This window comes from Sycon ciliatum, chromosome 11 (genome assembly GCF_964019385.1).
Source record: "Sycon ciliatum chromosome 11, ocSycCili1.1, whole genome shotgun sequence".
NCBI lineage: Eukaryota > Metazoa > Porifera > Calcarea > Leucosolenida > Sycettidae > Sycon > Sycon ciliatum.
In genome coordinates, this window is record NC_088653.1 from 7,066,931 (window position 1) to 7,093,041 (window position 26,111).

General features: G+C 46.2%; 1 long non-coding RNA gene across 1 annotated transcript; it reads right to left on the reverse strand.

Moving 5' to 3' along the window:
* Window positions 1-4,510: 4,510 nt before the first annotated feature.
* Window positions 4,511-5,625, reverse strand: LOC135827408 (uncharacterized). Its single transcript, XR_010555438.1, has 2 exons — window positions 5,184-5,625; window positions 4,511-4,786 (listed from the first exon to the last, which is right to left on the reverse strand). It is a non-coding gene; the product is annotated as an uncharacterized LOC135827408 (long non-coding RNA).
* Between the last annotated feature and the right edge of the window lie 20,486 nt (window positions 5,626-26,111).

A 26,111-nucleotide genomic window follows, 5' to 3' on the forward strand; every position in this document is an offset into this window, starting at 1 on the left:
CCATCTGCGCCTTCTCGATCGAGTGCAGAGACGCGCCCTCCACATTCTTGGCCCTGATGTCCTCCTCCATAGTTTGGCAGCAAGGAGATTGGTCGCCACCCTCAGCTATATGTACAATCTGATGTGTCCGGCAGGGCCACCACAAATAACGTTGCTGGTCCCCCCTCCCACCCCCCACAGCTTTCTCCACCAACATGTCCTCGAACTTGATCCGATCACTCGGTGCGCCAAGAGTCTCAGCTACAGAACGTCCTCCCGGCTTCCTCTCCTGATTACGTGCGAAGCTGCTTCCCCCACAGCATCATTGACGAGTGGAACAACTTGCCCCCAAATGTGCTGTAGTCTCTGCCACGCCTGACGGCCCTCCAGTCGTTCAAGGGCAAGGTGCATCAGCACCTAAGACAAAGCCGCTGGTATTGGGCTACATACTCGCTGTAACACCCTTACTACATACTCGCTGTAACACCCCATACTACATAGTCGCTGTAACACCCCATACTACATACTCGCTGTAACACCCCATACTACATACTCGCTGTAACACCCCATGCTACATACTCGCTGTAACACCCCATACTACATACTCACTGTAACACCCCATACTACATACTCGCTGTAACACCCCATACTACATATTCGCTGTAACACCCCATACTCGCTGTAACACCCCATACTACATACTCGCTGTAACACCCCATACTACATACTCGCTGTAACACCCCATACTACATACTCGCTGTAACACCCCATACTACATACTCGCTGTAACACCCCATACTACATACTCGCTGTTACACCCCATACTACATACTCGCTGTAACACCCCATACTACATACTCGCTGTTACACCCCATTATATCCACAATAAGCTCATCCCGCTCACTTGTCTATTTACATGTGTTTCGTAATCCCGTCCATGGTGTGCTGGATAGCGCTAACGCCGAGACCCTAGGCCGGCGTTGCTAGTCCCGCCTCACCGGCACAGGCTCCCTCTAAGACCCTACTAGTTCATTGTCTGTCTTTCCCCTCGGCTGCAGGCAGTAATGCGCGATTGAGGCCTTCCTCCAAGGCCTTTGTTGTCTTCAACATTTCGCCGTCAGTTTCTTCTGCCGCCGCCTTGAGTGTGGCCCCTGATGTACTTGCTTTGGCTGTTTCTCAGGCCGTCGGCCAGGTCCTCCAGCCCCTGATGGAGCGAGTAGAGCAGTTGGAGTATGCTGCAGCCGTCGTGCCGCCTGTCAACTCCAGCTCGGTTCATGCATTGGGCCATCGCTCATCCGTCACACTCTGTACCTGATAACCTCTGCGGGCGAATTGAACGCGGCGAGCTTATTGATTTCGACGACCTCCTCCCGGACCATTCATCTTCAACTGGCTGGCAACGGCTATCAACTGGGTCCTTGTCCATGTCGGCTCCTTGCCCGACGTAATGCATTACCTCGATGACTTCCCCGGCATCTGCCTACCAAGCTCCTCCCTGGTGGCCAAGCACAAGGCCATCATCTTGGACTTGTTCCAGTTCTTGAACGTACCTGTCTCCACAGAGAGAGTTGAGGGCCCTTCCACTGTCCTCATCTTCCTCGGTTTGGAGCTGGACACCGATCGCTTGGAAGTGCGTCTTTCTCAGTCCAAGCTTCTGGCCCTACATCGTTTAGTCTCTACCACCCTCGACAAGGGTTGAGTTCTCAAACGCGAACTCGCCTCACTCCTGGGCCACCTCTCGTTCACTTCCCGAGCAATTCCTGCCGCCCGTACATTCTTACGCCGCCTGTACGACCTCGACAAGGCCACATCTGAGATGTCATCTCACCGAATGCTGCACCTCTCAGCCTCAGCCAAGGGCGACCTGAGCTGGTGGCACCAGACTCTGTCAACATGGAACGAAAAGTCATTGTTCCTGCTAGAGAAGTGGATGACCTCCAGTTGCAAACCGACGCAAGTGGCACCATTGGATTTGGAGCCTTCATCAATGGTCGCTGGTTCAGAGGTGACTGGTCTTCGCAGCAACTGGAACTAAGAATTACCAACAAGGAGCTCTTCGCCATTGTCGCGGCCTGTGCCACATGGGGGATCGAGTGGCTGCGGCTGCGTGTGGAGTTTCAGTGCGACAACTAAGCTGCCGTGGAGTGCCTGAAGACAGGCACGAGCCGATCTCCTGCAGTCATGGCACTCATCCGCACCCTGTACTCAATCTGTGTGATGCACAATTTCCTAATCCGAGCATCGCACCTGCCAGGCATTTCCAATACCTTCGCTGATGCCCTGTCCCGGAAGAAGATGGATGCCTTAAGGACATGTCGGCATGTACACTCCTCCTTAACTGGCCTCTCGCGCACAACTATTAAACTCGCATGGGTCATTAACCGCTCCTGCTCAACGCAGGCCGACCCACCAACTCGCATGGGTCACAAACCGCTCCTGCTCAGCGCAGGCCGACTCATTTGGTCATATACAGCTCCTGCCCTCGGTAGGCCGACCACACCATTCATTAACCCTTTGCATGCTGAGCCCCTTCTCTCCAATCCACTGGCTTTCCAGCGCACTGACTCTCTTGGTGGAGTATGCACTCACAGCTCCGAACGAAATGTATTCTCATTTCACTCCACCTTGATGGATTTTCATCGTCCTGGGCTCGTTGGAAAGATCAGGACCAAGCGAATCCATCCTGGTAGCTCTCAGCTCCATAGACACATCAGGGCCACTTCCACGCCCTCTCCAAATTACTCCACCGTGCCTCGGAACGGCACAACTCAATTTCACATTCTTGTTCGGCTTCTTGCCCAAATTCAACAGATTTTCACAATTCAAACTGCGCTGCAAAGCTCAGATCCAAGCGCTTCGTTTGATGTCCATCACGCATGCGCCCTGCCAAAGGGAAATCCCCTGGCACGCTCTTCAGCAAAAAGAAGTAAAGAACAAAAAATTCGCATTCACTCTGGGCCGTGATTTCCGTGTTTATCTTGTCGCCGCTCAATGAATTCTTATACTATCGCAAAGAATTTTTTATCCCCGGAAAGATGAGGTCAAGATCTTTCCAACGGTGTATTGATTGTCGCGATGCGTTTATGTTTGGCGAAGTTACGAAAGTTTGTACACTGGTCTATGCACTGCGATACATCGCGCGAATTTTTTGCGAGTTAACTCGTACGTAGTGGATCAGGTCATGCATAAAGTGCGAGTTAAAGGGGAACTCCGGTCCAAAATCACCCCCATTTTTTATTGCGGAATCCAATAGAGTATGTCGTAAGTGGTAGAATGGCGAAAACCGGAAGCTTCTACGACAAGGATAACATACCTAAATTACCAATTGCAATTTTCCATATTTGGCACGAGGGGGCCCCCTCCCACCCTGTGACGTAAAACGTTCTCAGCCCGGTCCACTCAGATGAAATTTTCAAATAATTGAAGCAAGAATGAAAAGTCCTTGGCCATTGTTGAAGTGCTTGTTGTTCTGTGCCATGCCCGATTTATTGTCACGACTCGCTGCTGCGTCTCTGGATGCAACAATGTCACGAAGAAAGAGGCGCCTGCGGGCTGTCGTAGCATGGCTTTCCTCTGGCTGACGCGAACCTGACGACAGCTTGGCTATGGAGAGTATGTTGGAAGGATTTTTCTCCGGCGAAAAATATTCGTGTCTGCACTGAGCATTTCACTGAGATGTGCTATGAAAGAGATTTCCAACAAGAGTTTGCACAAAGCATTGGTGGCTATAAGCAGAAGCAGCAGCGACGCTTGAAGCCAGGGTCTCTGCCATCCTGAAACTTGGCGGTGCATGTCATACTAATAGTTAGTAGCTCCTCTACCTCTGCTGCCAGCAAAAAGCAGACCATCTTCGATTTACTTCCAGGAACGTGAGCACGATGAGGTAAGTGAACGGCATGATTTTGTGCCGTCCAGAACGTAGCTCTAAACGACTACAGTCCTACTCAAAGTCCTCTACTCAAAATCCTAGTCAGTGAAGTCGAGAATTGATGTAATGTACATGGAACGTTATCATGTGTGTTATTTCGGTTCTCTTTATCTGTAAGTTTCCATTGCGTTACTTTCCGGGTGCAGCTACACTGCCACAAATACAAGGTACAGTATGATTTGTAGTCTGGAAATTTTCCATGCTGTCATACTGAAGTGGGCACCAAAACGTGTCCACTTTTCGTACAATGGCATGAGAGCACGGGTACAGTCGGCATGTCTGTCCCACGATGCCAATATAGGGAGAGCGCACGCCAAAACCAAGGAGGGTGTGCTCAGGTACAGGCTGGAATACACCAAGAGCACAAAGTGGCCAAGAAGCTGCACGACAATGTCCTGCAACTTCTTGAAGGACCTGTTTGAACGATGTGCATACAACCATTCTCGGCATTCGCAACGGCACACGGCACCGGCACAACCCCATGCTCCCGAACACAGTACAGTCTTGTGCCATTGTATCTGTCAACTTTACCAGATTGTTCGTGCAGCTGCATTGGTGCAAAGCATGCGCCCACCCGAAAACACAAATATTGCCGGAGTCAAGAATAGTTATAAATCGTGTCTGTCAACTGTTTTCTACATTCTGCATGCACATGTACCAATGATTATGTGAACGTCAACCAGGCCAAGAAGCATTATCATCATCATCATCATCATGTCCAACTGCTTCCTCAAAGCCCCAGTGCGCATCTGCATTGGCTTCTGGTACAGCTGCTTTATCTTCCATACCACGCAAGACGGTATCACACGCCGCTGCTTGCGTCCAAAGTATCCATGGGTGAACCATGTGTATTGTCTATACGCCACATGTCTCCAAATCCTGCACAAAACAGTTGGAGAGATGTAGATACACATACCACGAGTGTCTTCATGATTGTGTAAAAGTAAAATAGTTTCAGTGTAAATAGTTTCGGATTCGAGTTAATATTTCTATGGGCTACTATACTAAAGACACTTTGGCCTTTTTTCAAATTTACATCACTTTTACACACAGTTGAAATACTTACAGTGCTAGGAATAGTATGAATGAAAGACATCGTTGTACCAGTATAATTATATTGGCATGGGTGCAATAGAACTTCATGATTGTGTGATGGAAGTTGGTGAATTTGAATACTGTACACAAAATCATTGCACAACACTTCCCATCTACTTTGTACCGGTACATGAAACATGGAAAGAAAGGAAATAATGAAACCGATTCAGTGAATCCTCACCTGTTTGACCACGGTCCACACCTTGCCCGAAATTCTTCGAAGGAAAGCAATGCCACCTCGAGCACTGATTTTTGCAGGCAAACAACAGCAAACTCTGAGTGCTGCGTGACGCACTGCAGCCCTTCCTGCTCGCCGCGTTTACTGAAAGCTGCAGGAACCTCCCAGCAACAAGTCGACTCGACCTCGCTCCACATCATGCTGCATTGTCCGCAACGGCATCAAGCAGTGCTTCTCACGCGAGCACTTGCAACCAAAGCGTTCTCTTCACGTTCATCTGTTTTGTAGTCTCAGAAATATTACTTGTAGACAGTTTCGCAGACGCTGATGCGCGCTTCGGCTCGAACCTAAAAGGCCTCGGTGTTGTTGAATCCAAAGTGGCGTCCACCTCCACACCTCCCGTGGTCTCCTCTTCCTCCAACATGATGATCGAATGAATACTAGTACAAGGGTCATTGATTGAAGAAAAAACAGTGAATACCTTTTTCAAAATTTCTGCAGGTCTACCATTTGAATAAAACAATTTGGAGGTCACTGAGAACGTTTTACGTCACAGGGTGGGCGGGGGCCCCCCTCGTGCCAAATATGGAAAATTGCAATTGGTAATTTAGGTATGTTATCCTTGTCGTAGAAGCTTCCGGTTTTCGCCGTTCTACCACTTACGACATACTCTATTGGATTCCGCAATAAAAAATGGGGGTGATTTTGGACCGGAGTTCCCCTTTAAGGTGGCTCACACCCGCTGAGATCTGCGCGCGCATCGTTTGAAAAATGTAGATTTTCAGTAAATTTTTCGGTAGCGATGATTTTTGTGCGATCAATCGTTGTAGGAAACGTCTTCTCGCTTTTCTGCAATTCTGGCGACCTAGCTAGAACCTGCTGCTAGTGTCCCTCTTCACTCGTTCTTTCTATGAAAGGGGAAGGCAGCACTCGCAGAAGATTTTCCAAGAATGCAATGTCGACTGGTGCTCGTACTATAAGAAGGGAGAAATCAAAGTCCGCTCTTGAATCACGCCTGAGTCTTAGAAAATTATTTCAGAATACGCTTGTGTAGATTTCCTGCCAGTGCCACTGACATCTCGCGACCTTCAATTATAACTTGCTCGATCATCTCCCGCACTGACTGGTAAATTCGTCGGGTAGCTGTGGATGGATCGATTCAGGGAGATCGAAGGTAAATACATCGAAGCACTTCAAACACGTTTCAAGACGCACTTCAAATTTTGTAATTGTGTCTTGAAAATTGTTTACAACAATTCGTACTTCAATACGCTGTTGAATTGTATCCTCTGCTTGGGAGTCTCGACTGTTTTATTGCTGCATGGCTTTCCTCAACACCGTTCACTGTACATGTATCGCGGAATGCAGATTGGATGGCATTGGAGGTGAATTTGATAATTTGTGACTGTGTCATCAACCAAGTCAGGACATCAAAATGGGACCCTCCGAAAATCACAAACGCTGCGAAATAGGTATGAAATGGTCTTACACACTGGTGGGTATTCCACATTCATTGTGTCATATCTTTAGACTGTCCGAAAGTTTGTCGTGCCGTGCAACTTTCACTGACTTATCCGATAATTGGCATGTGGCCCTATCGGCACACACTCATGCGTATGCCGCTGAGTCTATCTATATGTGCACGCACATGTGTGTATACTTACACAATTTTATTACGTATGAAAAATATCAGCTGTGGGTGATATGGCTAAGAGGTAACCATGCCCGTGAACCCCTTCGGATTAGGTTATACGGCAGCTTTATTCTCCCAATACTTCTTTATAACTGCGGCACATGGAGCCTGACAGAGACTCAAGAAAAGAAACTTGACTCGTTCCACCGCCAGCAGTTACGAGCAGTCATAGGGGTCAAATATCCCCGTATAATACGCAATGAAGCACTGTACAAGCGCACTGGCTCCAAGCCACTCAGCAGAATCATCCAGTCTGCTAGGTGGAGAATGTTTGGCCACATGCTTCGACTAGACACCTCATCCCCGGTCCAGCAGGCTATGTCAGCATACTTTCAGCCAGGAAGCTCAGGGTTCCGAGGCCGCCCGAGAACAACACTCCCGCGATCCATCAACAACGACCTGAAAAATTCCAGATCCACAAACTCCCTCACATCACACGAGGATCTAGTTGCACTGAGGCAGCTCGCCCAGGATCGTCGAAAGTGGAAGGAACTAATGTGTGCTGTGTGTAATGGCTGAAGTTATACAATTACACTAGATACCCTTAACAATAATAACGGATACAATTACACTAGATACTCTAGATACTAGATACTCGGTACCCTAGATACTAGATACTCTAACAATTTTATCAAACATTATGATAATTACCACATCAAATGCTGCGGAGACCTATCCAGAATCGGCAATATGCTGGCCCTGGCCTGGAGATCTGCAACTATAATCAGCTTCTACTTTGCAACACTAACGGATTAGTCCCCTTTGTCGATTGATGGATCAATCGGTAGATTCGGCTCTGTTTTTCTTTCCTTTCTTTCTTGTTTTGAATTGTACGTTGAACACATTGGATTTCTTTGTATTCTGTATCTTGTTATCGTTATATTTCCCTCTAGCCCTTTCGCTTAGGATGAGCTTTCTTTTTATGGCAGCTTAAGCGAAGGCTATATACCTGCTTTATGCAGGTTGATGCCAACGCGAACAAGCAAAATAATAATAATAATAATAATAATGAAAAATTAGGCAATCTACATGTACATATATATAATTATATGTGTGTGCACTCACTCCTATGACATAGAACGACAGTGCAGGCTATGTAAAGTCGCACGAATGTGTGTTACCCGGGTGTGTACATGCATGCGCACTCGCGCGGGCGTTTTGTGTGCGCGCCTGGCATGGCATAACGCCGTTCAATATGACTAGTGTTGAACCGTGGTAATTGGCCCCACCCCTTCTTTTTTCTATTGGCGTTGGATATGCAACTAATGACATAAACTCGGTTGTTGAAAACGAGTGCCATGCACCACAATGGATTGACAATAATATAATACAAGTAGCGCTGTAAAAGCGCTGGTAATACTCATGTTGCAGCCATGGCAGTTGTGATTAGCTTTCCAAGTCAAGCCTGCTGCAGAAATTATTGCACTCTGACCAGCTGGAGTGGCCCAGGACTGCAGGTTGTGGAGAATAGGAGTGATGCTTGTATATACGCTTGTATTTACATGATGGACTTCGAAGTAACGTTAGGTGTATTACTTGTATGTTCTTCTGCCTGTGCACGTGTACATGTGCTGGTCAGTGTGGAACCGCCATCCATATCAGATCATACAGCTCAGCTGCTATCAGTCTCAACAGCTTATATCTGGCAAATAGGGTTTTAGTGACTCAATTTTGCTTACTGTGTTCAACAGAGTGGCATTGCACACAGCTATTTTATGTAATAGTAGCATCTTGGAAATTTTATATTTTTGATTGTTAGCTTCAGTAGAAACTTCTCCAGTGTGGCTCTTAGCTTCATTTCCACGGAGACTAAGCATTCAAGTAATGCACGAAGAACAGTGGCTAGATGCGAAGTGAAAAGCCATTGGACCCTACCCAATGGAATACGCATTTAGTATAGCAGTATTGCTTGCTATGTTGGCAGCAAACACTGTATAAAAATAATTGCATTACCAGTAGAAAGTGCCCAATGTGCATTGCTTCAGCACTGTGTTTTGGACAAAGCAGTCAAAAAATTACACATCAGTATTGGGCCTATTGGCTTCATGTTGGAGAAAGTTGTGAAAAACACTAGAGCATACATGTACACTCAATACACATGCTCAGCTACATGTATGGCATTTAGTATGTGGGCGACTTCAAAGTTCTATTTTGGTAGTTAGCTTCGGTAGAAACTGTCTAAACTTGATCCAAAGCTCTACTACTATGTTCTGAAGATGTTGCAATCAAGTAATGTAAGACACGTATCTGCCGCATTGGAGCTAGTTGTGAAAACCTTTAGACCACACACACAATGCACATGCTCAGCTATGGCATTTAGTATGTGGGCGACTTCAAAGTTTTATTTCGGTAGTTAGCTTCGGTGGAAACTGCTAAAACTTGATCCAAAGCTCTACTACTATGTTCTGAAGATGTTGCAATCAAGTAATGTAAGACACGTATCTGCCGCATTGGAGCTAGTTGTGAAAACCTTTAGACCATACACTCAATGCACATGCTCAACTATTGCATTTTAGTATGTGGGCGACTTCAAAGTTTTATTTTGGTAGTTAGCTTCGGTGGAAGCTGCTAAAACTTGATCCAAAGCTCTACTGCTATGTTCGGAAGATGTTGCAATCAATTATTGCAAGAAACGTATCTGTCATATGGTGGAGTCAGGGGTTCTAAGGCGTTGGACAATATCCCAGTGCAATGTGCTGCTTCTTGAAAATATGGCATCACTTGACACTTCAAAGTTTTATTTCAAGAGTTACCTTCGGTAGAACCTGCTCAAACTTGCTACACAGTACCATTATTAGGTTATGATAGCATAACCATCGAACACAGGGCAAGTCCAGTGTCAAATACTTGTGGGCGGGGCTAATATGTGGGACGTGTGCGCTGAAATGGGATGATTCCGAAAAGAGAAAAAGGTCACCTTCTAGCAGAATTCTACCCACTTCTAAAGCTTATGCTGGTATTTAGCAAGTATACTACTGTCCTGATGGTGGACATCAAGAAAAATGGGGTAACTACGAGTGCTACGGCCAAAAAAGTGGTTTTCCGGTGTTTTTTGGCCTAAATTGGCAATTGTGAGTATGCTATGTTTGGCCCCTCCCCCGAGTGAAACCGGCCGGTAGAACTTGATAAAAGTTTGTCTCCGTACACTAGATATCCTACGGAACAAAGTGCAATCGTTTGTAGCCACGTTTCAAACAAAATAATTTGGACCCGAGGGGTAGGAGCCACCTTAACTCGTACTCAGCACGCAAAGGGTTAACGCGCACTCAATTGAGGCCAGCTCTCTGCCCGACTTTCCCATTCTTCCAAACTCACTCTCTTGTCTTTTGGTGTGTCGCGTCCTGCACGCTTGTGTGTCTACTCTATACTCTAGCATAGGGAGTAGAATGTTAAATGGTCGGTTAACGTAGGAGTTTAAAACCGTTGTTAACAGTCACGTACCATACTCACCGTTCATTCCATCGGCCTGGGTAGCTACTTGCGTGCCCATGTTTTCCATAGCTACCCAGGCCCTTTATATTGCGTTGTTCCTCAGTCGATCTCTCTCTCTCTTCAATAATCTCGCTCTCTTCAATAATCTCACTTTCTCACTCTTCAATGTAGTCGTTTCGTTCGTCTCGGTCTCTTGTCTCGTCGTCTATAATTAATGTCGTTCCCAATAACTTGTTCCCATTATCCGTTGGAATATCTGGAGAAGATGTCGTCAGTAGTCCTTCTTCGGACTTAACATTGGCGACCAACTTTTGCCGAAGCCCGCAACCCTGAGATCCTTGTCCTCTATCGCCCAGCATTCGTCTCGTGTTCAGCCACGTCTCGTTATCGTATGCAACCTCGTCTTGTCCAGGTCCACCTCGTCTTGTCATGCAGTCAATTGAGGCCAGCTCTCTGCCCGACATTCCCATTCTTCCAAACTCACTCTCTTGTCTTTTGGTGTGTCGCGTCCTGCACGCTTGTGTGTCTACTCTATACTCTAGCATAGGGAGTAGAATGTTAAATGGTCTGTTAACGTCATGCAGGCCAGCTACCTTTCTCTCTTTCTCTTTTGTATTTTTTTCGGGGTTATTATTTCGTGATTTTTTTAGTGAGTGTGCACGCGTGTGTTCTTCATAAAATATTAGTAAATTAGAGGTCTGATCATGGTGAGCCACGCTCTCATTTTTAATGTTTAGCAGAAGTGCAACTGCACTATTTTTAGCCATGCAAGCAGTATCAGTAGGTTCCTCGTCACGTCTAGCCTTTAGACTTGGAGAAGTACAGGAACAATAACTGTAATGCATGATAGTAAACACTTTTGTGAGATCCATGCAAGCGTGCAGTGGGTATGTGTGTGTTTTTTTCTTCCTCAGTCATTTTTTATCTCTATTTTTCTCTTCGTCTTATTATTCTCCACGAGGTCCGTTTTTTCTCAGGGGAGGTATGTAAGGTGCCTCCTCCTGTACAATCTTACCTACAGCCTTTCCTAAGCTGGCCGGCCTGCATGCACCTGTACTACGTCATACTCACCTTTCGTTCCATCGGCCTGGGTAGCTACTTGCACGCCCATGTTTGCCATAGCTACCCATGCCCTTTATTTTGCCTTGTTTCCGAGTCGATCTCTCTCTCTCTTCAATAATCTCGCTCTCTCTTCAATAATCTCGCTCTCTTCAATAATCTCGCTTTCTCACTCTTCATCAAAGTAGTCTTTTCGTTCGTCTTGGTCTCTTGGCTCGTCGTCTATAATAAATGTCGTTCCCAATAACTTGTTCCCGTTGTCCGTTGTAATGTCTGTAGAAGATGTCGTCAGTTGACCTTCTTCGGACTCAACATAACAACAACAGCGTATTGAAGAAATTGTGTAGCATTATTCACACATCGACGAGGAATAGCATCACAAAATTATACAGACATTACATTTTCTTTCTGGAAAAAAGCATAGAATCAAACTTTAGTTTGTACAAGGCTTCTAACACAGCCGAATGCAATGAACCTCTACCACGTGACAGTACTGAGCAAACGTCATTACAGTAGATCTACCGACAATTAGCATACGTGGACAGGTGGCTTTAGATAGATGGAGTACCACTCTGGGCTCCTTTCTTTGTTGTCCCCTCCGGTGTCCTGTCATCTCTCCTCTGCGTGACATCACAGTACCCATCTCATGGCCTGGTGGAGTTCATTGTCCCTTCAACTGCATCTCCTCCAGTATGATTCTTCATGGAGCTTCTCACTCTAGCTTCTCTAGTCTCAAAGTTCTGGTTTAATTACGCGGTCTTCCACGTTGTCTAACATCCACTTTTGTTATCACTTCTATTGTCATTGTAAGTCGGTCCTCTCTAGTACGTCTTCTCACTCGGCTTCATGTGACGCTGGTAAATCCTTTCACAGTTTGGTTGGTTTTGGGGTGGGCCTTTCTCCAACTTTCACATTTCTCTGGGTAGACTCCAGCCCCACACATGTGGAGGAGGAGAAGCAAGTTGGCATATCTACACCGGAAGAGGATGATCCAACAGTAGACTGTGAATTAAATTTAGGAGGACGACCAAGACGACAAGGAGACTCAAGCGCATCAAGCGGAACAACACTTTACGGCACATTTTGGCGGATGCGTGCGCTTTATTATCATACTGTTTTTACAAAACACATACATCGTTATTTTGACGGCACAAAGCAGCAAGGCGGCAATGAGACATACGGAATGGCACGGGTGGAGGAAAGGGAGGGGCAGCTTGCTGGCCATAGGATCTCGGCTTCATTGCTCCCCAAGTTCGAGGCAAGGGGATCAACGGCCAATGTTCATATCGGCAGCATCCACACAACGCAGATGGGAAAGGTGTCAGCTATGTATAGATGCCACAGACCTGAGCCTCATGATAACTCCGGACTTCTGGTCAAGGCGTCTATTCGCCCGGCCATGGGAGTACCGAGACCGTCCGAAGCCCAACCGAAACACCCTGCCAACGCTGCGAAAGATGACACTACACCGGCGGTAACATTGCTGTATGGGTGAAGTCCGGCCTCCCAGTGGTGCACCTTGACCAGATTCCCACTGATGACCACGAAGTCCTCCGGCTCGCAGTGAGTCTTTCTACGCAACAATCTGTTGTTATCGGTGCCTTGTTTCGGCCTGGATCTTGTGCGGACAACGGCACTTGTCTGATTGAGTATCCTGGACCTGCACTATACGTGGCCTGCACTCACGGCACTCACATAGTGCTAGCTGGGGATTTTAATGTCCACCAAGAGACTTGGCTCTGCAGCAGTAAAGCAACTGTAGCTGGAGAGGCCTTGGAAGAACTGTGTGCTGAGCCTCAACTCCACCAGCATGTCTTGCAGCCGACTAGGCGTATGAACACCCTGGACCTCATCCTCTCCAACATGCCCGTTCCTATCGACACCACTGCCAAAGCGCCACTTGGTTGCTCTGACCATGGGGTTGTTCTTGCCGACTTTTATCTCACTCCTGATGCTGAGCAAGCTACCTCCAGGACTGTCTGGCGCTACAACCAGGCAGACCGGGGGCGCTTCTGACTTGTCCACCATTGCGACTGACGACCCTGAAGAGTCCTGCAGGAAGCTAAGTGACGTCATCTCCAGCGGGATGCAGAAATTTATCGCCGCCAAGCAGCTTGTTACCCGCCCAGCAGACCCCAAACGGTGGACTCCTGAGTGCACCACAGCATTTAACGCTAAGGACAAGGCATGGAAGGCGTGGAGACGCAATATTGTCAGTGAAGCCCACAAGGCTTGCTTTATGAGCTCAGTAGAAGATGCTATCCTCGCGATTGTGCGAGCTCGCACATCCTGGGAAATGAGAATTCGTCGGAAACTGTCACGCAGAGGCCTGAGAGACAAGGAATGGTGGTCAGTGCTCAAATTTGCTGCTGACGCCATTCACGGCTCCCCTATACCATGCCTGGTGGATGACGCTGGTCACCAACTCCGTATGGATGCTGCCAAAGCGAACTACCTTGGTCCCTATTTCGCCAATAAACGTAGTCTTGGAGATGATGACTTGGGCCCGGGGGATCTCCCTCATGCTCGCCAACCCGGGGTCACCCCACTTACCCGAATCCACTTCCGCCTGCAAACAGTGAAACACCTCCTGAACCAGCTCGACGTTGGCAAGGCGTCCTGTCCGGACAACATCCCTGCCCGAGTGCTCAAAGAGTGCTCCCATGAACTTGCATCGCCTTTTACGTCCCTATTCGCCCTGTGCTTCCATAAGGGTGTTCAGCCAGAGGCCTGGAAGAGTGATCGAGTTGTGCCAGTGTACAAGAAGGGCAGCCTCTCCAACCCCTAGAATTACCGCCCAGTCTCCCTCCTCCTCATCATCTCCAAAGTGATGGAGCGTATTGTGAACTGTCAAATTGTGAAGCACCTTGAAAAACATCATCTCCTGTCAACCAAGCAGTACGGATTTCGCAGTGGCCTTGGAACAGCGGACCTACTAGCAGTACTTGGGCATGACTGTTCGCTGGCAGCTGGTTCTGGTGGCTGTGCCCTTGTCCTGGCTGTCGACATTGCTGGTGCGTTTAACCGTGTGTCGCAACCTGGCGTCCTACACAGAGCGGCCACTCTCGGTATTGGCGGTTCCCTGCTGCAGTGGATACTGAACTATCTACGGAATCGCACACTAAGCGCAATCGTCAATGGACAGGAATCTGCTCAATTCCAGATTAAAGCTGGCGTACCCCAAGGCAGCATCCTGGGACGCACCTTATTCTTGATGTATGTCAACGATGCTGAGACGTGTCTTTCCCCATCGACGTAAATGGGTGTGTACCCAGATGACACCACACTGTACATCCTCATACGATCCAGAAATGACTCTGCTGGCTGTATTGCAGACATGAAATCTGGCCTGGATCGATTGAGTAGCTGGGGAGAACAATGGCGGGTTCGCTTTGAGCCGACAAAGTCGTAGCTACTGCATATTGGCCACCACCGCAACCCCTGGCCACTCCCAGAATAACATTCAGAGCCCATGATATTCCCAGGGGGGATGAGCTGAAGCTCCTGGGAGTGACTTTCGACAGGAAACTCACCTTCAGACGCCATCTTCGCAATGTTTATCTTCATGCTTTCGCCCGGCTAGGATTTCTGCGTCGAGCATCAAGTTTCCTTGGTCGTGAAGGACGCTGGACAACGTACAGAGGCTTCGTACGCCCTGTACTCGAATACACACCACTGATATGGATGAGCGCAGCCAACTCTCACCTGCAAAGTCTCGACCGAGCACAGCGGAAGGCCCTTTCTATCATTGGTCCTGACGCCTTGCTGGAGAGGGTAGCTGCCCGCCGCTCTCTCTCTCTCTCACTCTCTCTCTCTCTCTCTCTCTCTCTCTCTCTGTCTCTCTCTCTCTCTTTCTTTCTCTCTCTCTCTCTCTCACACACTTTCGCTCTCTCTCTCTCTCTCTCTCTCTCACACACACACACTCTCACTCTCTCTCTCACTCTCTTTCTCTTTCTCTTTTGATCTCCCTCCCTCCCTAGCTGCATTGCTATCGATGCCTGGTCGTAGACTATGATTCCGAGACCTCCGGTCGGATGAGCCTCGCCAACCACATCGGCACATTGCCCCTAATCCCCTTTGTCTTGTCGTCCAGTGTCATTTCAGTAAACTGTTGTCCTCTTCCCCTGATTATTGGAAGGGCTTTTTTGCCTGTATTTCACCTGACGAGAAGGCTTGAAAGTATACTTGTGAAGACAAAAACTTTCAAGATGTTTGTAATGAGCCTGAAGTGTGTCCTTTTTATGAGTATTATCGCTTTTTTATTATTTTTTTTACTATCAAACACAGCCCTACTAATAATCAGGGGAAGAGGACAACTGAAATGCTGGTGGAGTTGATGCTCAGCACACAATTCTTCCAAGGCCTCTCCAGCTACAGTTGTTTTGCTGCTGCAGAGCCAAGTCTCGTGATGGACATTAAAATCCCCAGCTAGCACTATGTGAGTGCCGTGAGTGCGGGCCACGTCTAGTGCAGGTCCAAGATACTCAATCAGACAGGTGTCCTTGTCCGCATAGGATCCAGGCCGATACAAGGCACCGATAGCAACAGATTGTTGCGTAGAAAGACTCACTGCGAGCCGGAGGACTTCGTGGTCATCAGTGGGAATCTGGTCGAGGTGCACCACTGGGAGGCCAGACTTCACCCATACAGCACTGCCGCCACCAAATGCATCCCAGTCACTTCGGATGGGAGGCGAGTACCGTATTTTTCCGGTTGTAAGTCGACGTTTTACGACTTAAAATAGAAGGAGAAAGGGTGGGGGTCGACTTACAACCGGGATTCGACTTATAACCGGTAACTATTAGAATCTTCAAAAAAATGACCTGCACTGTATGCACAAGTGCACCATGTTTACACATTTTGCCAGTACCGTGATTCTGAGATTGAGCAGTGAAAAACTTCGACATCTTTCTTTTTACACCACAGTTCAATCGCATCCAAGGTCTACATTGCAAAGGTAGAAAGCCGTGCGCTTCACCCGCTCCACGCCCTGAAGGTCAGTGCGTTTGGTACGGGCTGGCTTTTTTGTGAACTGGCTTGTGATAGTGCGTTTCAGTGGACTACTGGTAGTGTTGGTGTCGGCTTGTGCAGGGCGGCGGCGGTGTGGGTTTTGCCACCCATTGCCGCTTGTGCTTGTATCTTGCGTTTGAGGTTTGGCGGGCAGGTCAGGTCTGGCCGTTGGGGTACTACTTCTTGTAGTAGTACGTGTACTACCGCCCGTGCTGGTGTGTGTGCCTGTTGGTGAGGCAGCTTTCCTTGCAGTGCTACTGTACAATTTCTCTTGGTCAGTGCAAGCTGGGGACGCTACGGGTACGGGATTTGTGGACTGCATTCTCTCTACTACTCCCTTCAGTTGAGCAACTTCTACTTGCAAGGAGACAATGGCGTCTGTCTTGCTCGTTCGAAGACATTCTATTTCTGAAGCCATACCTTTTATAGTCTCGTTAAGCAGCTGGAAAGTTGAGAGCAGGTCGCTTACCATTTGGTCTGGTGACTTCCGTATTCCTAGTCCTTCCTTGCGAAGGGCAACAACCAAGTCTTGTCGGCCCATTGTCTCCGGGTTGGTCAGTCCTGTAGCTCGGGCAACTGTGAGCAGCTCCTCGTATGTAAGCAGAGCTAAGTCCATATCTTCGTTAGTCGCCATATTATTGAGTCATACATCAACACTAGAACAAATCAGTGTAGGTGCGACTACATGGTTACCTGTACAGTAGGTATAGGATAGTAAAACTAAGTCTGTTACAGTGCGTGTTTTTGTCATGCTGTCACTGTACACACCTTGCATGTCGCAAACCTATTTTCCCTGGTGACACCGGCCACTGACCACCATGGTGCACGGTCAGTTAGCACATAACTGGCAGGGCAGGGTTGGGCATTTTTATTTTATGTTTCATTATTATTAATTTCGCCATAGCGATCACCGTCGGTATGGGCGGTTACTCTTGGTACTTGTGGTATGAGTACGAGTACGTGTCATATCCTTCTCCGGACGACACAGTTAAACACACACATAATATTTATGGTTTTACCAGTACATCGAAGCCAAGGACAGATAGGCGCATGACATTTCGTCTCCTGACATATCGAGGTGGTTATTTCATCGAGTGACATTTCTATTGACAAGACGGGAAAACTCTCAGTGTGGACAGTCAGTGCGAATACCCGGGTATCATGAACTGTAGTTGTGGACTAGTTTCCTGATGGTTCACCAAAAACGAGTTCACAGAACGATTATTCACAAAACAACGTTTCATCGAAAGACGTTTCACAGAGTGTAAGATTTAGCGACTGTTCACATCGCCGAAAATCAGGTTCACAGAGAACAGGTTCATCGACAGCATCTTCACGGAATGCCGGCTAACAGAATAGCATTTCTGCCGCTTAGCAGTTTCACCGAACAAATGTCGCTGATAATATCGCTATATCAGTCGTTAATCACAAGACGGAATACGGATACTTGAGAAATTTGATGAGCTGGTACTAGTAAGTTTCTAAACCCTTGTACAGGTCAATAGGGATTACTACAGTTGCGCTCACTGATATCCGCCAGGAGCTGCAAACCTAGCGACCTGGAGCAGATACGAAGCATCACTTTATTTGAACATGTACATCTATTCCTCCAGCCGTATTCCTGTTACTCACAGGGCGTCAAGTATGGTTCTCCAAAGTCTCTTGTCTGGGCGAAAAATACACAAGTTTCCATTTGCCTATCAAGCACAGGGCGCCAAAAATTTTGGAGCCGATTGGATTTTCGCTGAGCACTGGTGTAGTAAACTTTGGAAATCATGTTTTTAGGAGCAATATCAACACAACAAACAAAAAACAACACACCACCCCAATGTACAGGTGTCAGATATCGCCAAAACAAACAAAACACAACACCCCCTATTTACCATCGGATGCGTCAACAGTGATCGACACAACAACCAAAAAATCACCACCCCTATCCCAATGATCAGGCGTCAGATATCGCCAAAGGCTGAGTTGATTAGCGCTATGGTCAGAACTACAGCTGTAAAATATCAGATTTTCCACACATAGAAATTACTTGTGTGTCAGGGAGAACAGCGCTCAGTTTGTGTTCACAAGGATCAAGTGAAGACGTGCATTTTGGACAAGCTCGTTGGCTGCCATTCCTGCTGTAGAAAAAAGGCCTAGGTTAGAATCAACAACAGCAATCTTGTTTCAGTACTTGGCGTCCAGCCGATTTGTTTCATTCCGTCAACAGCAGACATGGTGAAGAAGATAGAGCTGATCTACAGTCCTTATTATTTTATTATATATTTTTATTATATATATTTGAGGATTTCCCAAAGACGTAGTCTAAATTGAAGGGAGTTCCATTATAATGGGAGGCTGTAGGGTTGAGATAGCAGACAGTGGAGGGCTAATAATTCGTAATGAACAGCCTAGCAAGAGAAATACAATTATGCTGAATGTTCCAGAATGGTCCTTTAATCAATGATACCTATAGCCTCGGGGTATGCCTTGAAATACGAAATGTACCGAAACCTCCTTGTCAGGTTAGTAACCATTTCAAGAAAACCGATCAAACGGTAGATTGGGAAATTTGTGCACCCAGTGATTGTGAACCAATTGAGCTTCTCGTTGAAGTGACGTTCAAGTGTCGAGATTTCCAGACCGATATTCCGTTTAATGAGACGTTCAGGAGTGTACTGCGTGCATTGAACCATGATAATGTATCCCGTTCAAGACTGGACGTAACGATAGCAATGAAACATTGTCCGGTGGAATGCATGGAAGCGGTTACCATGGAGATGTTACATTGGATGACTACATTCCGACACAGTGATAATCGTTCTGAGAGATTATCTAGGTCTTTTCATCTTAATGCTCCCGGAGGGTCGATGAAGAAACTCAACCCCAGTCAGCTGTACCAAACATCCATAGTGAAGTGCCTGCGACGTGCACATTTAGGAATTTTACCTCACATTAGACGCATGCAATACAGGCTGGAAGGTTTTCAGCTAATATTAAGTGAGACCGTATTTTTTAACTTGACTGGTGGTGTCTGGTCTGGTCTGGTTAACTTAGATTTTTGCTGTCATTACAAGACAAGTGCTTTGGATTTGAGTTTACTGCAGCGGAACATATGCCTCGTTTTCTTCCTAGGGATAGCGAGTTTTAGAGAATTTATGCGCCCATTACCAAGGTCGAACAGGTTTCTCGCGTTTCAAATCAAAATCGACTTCTGTCCTGAATCTGCATACCAGTGGTTATAGCTGTCCTCAGATTCCTTCCCAACACGTTGTCCCATTTTCACGTTTTCTTGCCAATTGACCATGCATTCAGTTTACGTTCTGTCTATAGTCTATACCACACTGATTATGATGTTAACTGGTATTCAACGTGGCCTGTTGGATGCTTGTATATTCCAGAAAATCTCTTCTATAACGTAGATGATCCTCGCCCCGCGTTACGCATTAATGGCTATGCTAATTCTAACCCTCCACAGTATGATCCAAGCTATCCGACGGAGTCTTCTTCTAGAGAACTCAGTGCTGCATATGGCCGGTATACCAGGTTGGAGTCTCACTCACATCTGCTGCCCAAATCATGATCATGACAACAATTGCATCAATGGATGTATATCACTGTCATCATTCTGTCCTTTACTATTCAGAAAATGCATATTGTGTTCATATCGTATTTCACAGGTTTCTTTAAGTTTATTTGTTAAGGATTGCTATCTCCTCCACCATGGTTGATTTTAGTATAATTTTGACACTTCTTGCACACAAGTATCATGACAGTAGTATTTGATTACTTGGTTGATTTCACCACTACCACCGTTACTCTCTTTCCCTCAACACACTTGCTTGGGTTGGATTTGATAGTATTTTCTAAACGTTTTTACATTTCAGAAAGTATTCTAGTTTCTGATTTAATCTTCTTGTTAACTGCTCAGGTTTAAAAGGGAGAATACTCTCCCCCCCCCCCTCTCTGACAACTGAGCATCAACTCCAAAGATCTATTGCAGATACTTCTTCCGCGTCATTAATATTGTCGCTTCGAACCTCGCAATGTTTGTGACTTCGCTCGTCTTAGTCAGACTGTCCAAATTGCATTTTTCTGGGTTCGAGAATTGGTGCGACCCTTCCTGCGCAATTTCTACTTGTTAATGAAGCTGTTTTTCTCTCGCACTTTGTCCGAGCTGTCTTCCGAAACAAGAAAATTCGTCGCGCTTAGCTATATTCCGGCCCAGAGCGCATATCGTTTTTCTGGAGTTCGCGCCGTCCCACATCGTTCGCGTGGGCATTTATCAAGAATGTAAACTCGGGTATAAGAATCAATATAATACAAATGCTGAAGATGACGATGTCAAGAACAAAGTGTTCTCAAATTCCTAAAATGCGCTACTTGTGGCGTAGGTTGCTGCGTAGGTAGTAGGTCTGAAAACACCAACAAAATCAGCGAAGCGCTTGCCAAGGAAAGAATGTACAGGACTGCTTACCCTATCCCGCTGCAAATTCATTACAATGTACTACTTGAAGTAGAAAAATGCTAGTTTGCCTTCATTACCTGCCACCTGGAGGCATGGATCGCTTGAAAACGAAGGAATAGTTTCTTGACTTGAATTTGAACGCGTGTCTTGTTCAGAATATTTTTGAGTGCTGAAGGGTCTGCCTCAAAATCTGATGAGAACGTCGCCCTTAGCTGCAAGTGCAGCGAAGCGGGAGGCGACAAACTAAAGTTTTTGTCTGTCGACAATGCTCCGCCTCAATTTCTAGCTGATTTCTTTGCCCTTCGAGTGGACAAAATAAATTCGACAAATCGCTCTGGGAAGTGACAATTTTAATGACGCGGAGGAAGTACAGTATTAGTTACTGTGCAAGAATTGTCACGAATTATTACAAGGTCAAAGTCACCACCGTAAGTAGTGGAAGTTGCAAACCTTCTGTCGTGGTAACACCGCCCAGTATCCATGGCCCATACAATTTAGTTACGTTTGGTTCAAAGCGAAACAGCGTACATGGCTGGGGCTGCCACCGAACACTTTGCGTTGCGATTGCAGGGCTTTTATGGCCAACCACTGCCAGCAGGAAAAATATAAAAAATCGAAAAAAAAGAGAAGGTAATGTGAAACTAAGACTGGACGTATGGATCACGTGTTATGAGTTACTGGACAATACTGTAAAAAGATAATACACAGTTAGAAAGCGTGGTAACTAACTTAGCACAAAACTGACAGGCTACTGAGAAATTCACGTACCAGACACCTCACAATCATGTAGCTTTAACAAAATTTCAGTGCCCAAACCAACATACTTCCAGCTTGGAAGGTTCGTATTTATGCTAGGACCTAAGAGGGGAAGGTGAGCGCAGCTAAAATGTGCACACGCTTTGTCTCACGGCAACAAAGAATGTGAGAAGTAGAATAGTGAGCAATGGAATGCGGGTACTGCAGAGTAGTGGTGTTGGCGAGTCTGGGCGCAATCCATCGACCAGTGATCCTAGCATTAGCATGCCACCAGAGTAGAAGAAGAGGGGAAGCATGAGAAGAAGAAAAATGGTGAAACCAACCAGAGGGAACCCCGCATCGATGATAATCATGTCCCTAAAAGGCTACATGATGCCATACGTGCTAGTAGGCTACTTTCACAGCAGGTTGCGTGCCCCTGTGCGTAATGTAACGAGTTTACATCAGTTCCTGAGCACTTCTGGAGCCTGGGCTATACTTTGTGATCACTCTCTCATCCTGCCAGCCATTTATTTCCTTTCCTCCTTTGCTTCTTTCCAACCATATCCGCCTGTACAAGTATCATTTAGGACCTATTTCCCGTTTAATGTGCGAAGTGACACAAACACAAACAAATAAACAAAGGTGTACATTAGTAATGTAGCGGCCCGCTGCAGTAAGACCAACTCCGCTACATAACAGTGCGTTTTTTGTCATGCGTGGTCACAGTCACTGTACGCGCTTTACATGTCGCAAACCTGTTTCGTCGCGATATCCGCCAGTGTCCACTGCGGCATCCGGTTAGTTAGGCGAATGATATTATCCAATAGAGACATTTCCAGATGTTTTCGTGTTATGAGCATGATGGTCAACTGTTTACTTGTAGTGGTCCCAGTCTACACTATGCACAAGACTGGCAAACTCTCAGCAGGTCAGTCAGTGTGAATACCCGGCTATCATGAACTGTAGTTGTAGACTTGTAGAGTTGTGCAGCATGTTCAGCCAGTCAGTCGGTATTACGAACAGTAGTTGTGTGGTATAGGAAGTCAATAGTCATCATTTACAATACAGTCATGTACATGTCCATGTCCTGTACATGTGTTGTTTGGCTTCCGTAGAGTGCAGGAAGGTGCAGTAGTGATCGTGTTCTAGTGACGTCATGACAGTAGCTGGAACGCGATTAGTCAAAACAGTACACTCCGTCAAGGAATGGGTCTGACTGCTTTTATTAAGCCTGGCATTGCTCATTGCTGAAATTGCAAGAATCTTCACCGATACGTCACACACAGTGTCGGCCAGGGTGAAAAAAATATTTGCAACATGGCAGGTTTTTACTAACCACTCAACCTACTCGTCGGAAGTGGAGAATACAACAGAATATCTAATAAACAAAGCAAGGAGAGCAGGGGCTGCTGCCAGGCAAGCCTGTGCTGGTGAGCCAACCCCACAACACTATGCTCTCGCTGTGGACTTGTGGACTTGCGCACCATAGCCTAAAAGAGCGGTTGCGATAAAAGACAAGAGAAGAAAACAAAAGGGAAGTAGAATGGTTGAGAAGAGAGACAGAGAGAAAGGAAGAGAGAGAGAGAGAGAGAAAGACAGAAAGAGAGAGAGACTGAGAGAGAGAGAATTTTGGGAGAATTACATCAAACAGGGATTCAGTGATTTGCCTGCACGAACGTTCAGGTGTTAACCACAAAACCGAAGACTGGTACAGGAGACATTTGGTATCATGGTAAGCGCTAACTACAGATCAGCTCACTGAAATCCGGCAAAAGGCGCAAAACTAACGCGCTGGACCAGGTACGATTGCATAACTTTACTTGTAGATCTGTACGTCCGTACGAAGAAGAAAAGAAAGAAAAAAACATCTGTACGTCCCGACGATTTCGCACCACTCTCAGGACGCCAAATACGCATTTTTGTAGCATCTCCTTGCAATGAGTAGTTTCGCCTCAAACACCCCCCCCCCCCCCTCACGAACAGGCGTAAGAAATCGCCAAAGGCAGAGTTTATTAGCGCTATGGGCAAGACTTGGGCGGTGAACTGTCAGGTTCTCACAGATAGAAGTATATGCGTGTCTTGATGTACAGCGTTTAGTCAGTGTTTACCTGGATCAAGTGAGGAGGTGTAGTTCGAATGCGCCTGTTGTCTGCCATTCCCGCGCCAGAACGAAGACTTAGGATTAGAGTCAACGACAGCAATCTAGTGCCGTTACCAGACGTCCTGCCGATCTGTTCCATCTCGCCAACATTAGACATGAAGAGGAAACTATTGCTGATCTACAGTCCTTGTCAGGTCAGTGACCATTACCAGAAAACAAATGAAACTATAGTCTTGGAAATTTGTTCACCGAGTTTTAAGGTATCACGTGAGCCTGGTAAGCTTCAAGGGACGGTGAAATGTCTCGTTGAAGTGACGTTCAAGTGTAGAGCTTTCCAGACAGATGTGGAGTTTAGCGAGATGTTCAGTTGTGTACTGCGTGCACTGAAACTTGATCATGTACTCCGTCAAAGACTTAGCGTAACGTTAGCAATGAACAATTGTCCTGCGGAATGCAATAAACGGTTACTATGGAGTCGCTTCACTGGATGAACATGGTCCAACGCAAACATGATGATTCTGATACATACAGTATATTCTGTTATCTTAAAGCTCCCAGGAGGATGATAGAGAACTTCACACCCAGTCAACTGTACCAAACAACCATGTGGAATTGCCTGCAACGTGCTAGTTCAGAAATTGCTCTTCCCACCCAGTGGGTACATTACCGGTTAGAATGTTTTCAACTAACGACTTGGAAAGAAATTTATTATGATAGGGGTTTAAATCAAATGAATATAGGTATTTCTCATCATAAGACAAACTCTTTGGATACGAGTTTACTCCAGAGGGAATCACACCTCGTTTTTCTTCTACGAATAGCGAGCATCGTTGACCGTGCAAAATCATTACCAGAGCGGACAAGTTGGTTGGACCTTGTAATCACCTTTAACATCTGTGACAACTGCATACCAGTGGTTTCATCTGCCCTCAAATACCTTCTGAACACGTTGTGCTATTTTCACTCGTTTTTGCCATTTGACTGTTCTATGTACGCGTATAAACCATTCTCCTGTGATTTTGACTGGAAATCAACGTGGCCTCTGCGGAGGTTCGATATACAGTAAATATCGGATATAACGTGCCCCTTTGATTTTCGAAAATGTATCACTATATCCGGTGCATCACTATAGCCGATTTGCATGTTTGACCGACACATGGCACATGACTGCACATGAAATGATGCGTACACGCTGGAAAAAGCATGCTGAAAGTGCATGCATGCTCCACGGTCTGTGTACCAGTGCATGACATTGACACAGAGCAGTGCATGGCAGTGCAGTACGAGTACAGACTGTACACGTACTAGAACTTCGATACATCATGTGGCATGGCTGCTTCTTCAGCGTGTTCTCCAAAAAAAGCCTGAGCTGGATCCGTGCTCACGTAGATCTACTCGGTGTCCAATGAGTTGCGTAGAGCCAGAAATAGACATGAGTGGCTGTGTACGTGAGTTGGCAACATCATCGTGAGAGGCAACACAGCCAGAAACGGACAAGAGCATGCAGAAAGATCACTCTTGATCATTATATGCGATATTTTCCTGTACATTTGATATGGTTTGCTTCCTGAAGTCCATCACAATAAGCGATATATCGGTATAGCCGATAATAGTGTATATAGTGATATTTTAGCTGTATTTTTCTGATTTGATTTTGATTTTGACGTGTTCTATCACTATAACCGGTATATCATTATATCCGGTCACTTTATAAACGATACTTACTGTACCAGACTTCCTATTACCTTACAGTATTGACCCTTACATCGAGTTGAGCATTGGTGTCCGTGCTGACTCTACACGGCTTAATCCACGCAACCGGATGTTGTCTACTGGAAGTACAGCATCCAGTTCATATGACCAGAGTACCGGAAGCTACGAGTCTCACACGCAGTTACTGCCCAAATCATGATGAGGACAACATCTGGATCAGTGGATGTCGTTCACTTTGCTCTGATCTTTGTCAGAATACATACATGTTGATTGTGTTGATATTCTCTTTCACAGGTTTATTGCAAGGTTGATTTTAGTTTTAAACACTAGCTTGCTGCACACAAGCATTATCCCAGCACAACGCTGATTTTGATAATAGACAACGTAGAAATCCAACACTACTGGGATAATGCTTGTGTGCAGCAAGTCTATAAATTAAACTAAAATCAACCTTGCAATAAACCTGTGAAATAGAATATTAGTTTAAATATCTCTTATAATTATTATTATTATTTTTTTCTCACCCCACACCCCTCTACCCTGTTATCGGCCCTCTTAAGAGTTGTGTTCATCACTGTTGAGGCTTCCGATGGAAAATAAAAGAATACTACTACTACTACTACTAATATGAACACAATCACCATGTATGTATTCTGAAAATGACCAGAGCAAAGTGAACGACATCCACTGATCCAAATGTTGTCCTCATCATGATTTGGGTAGTAACTG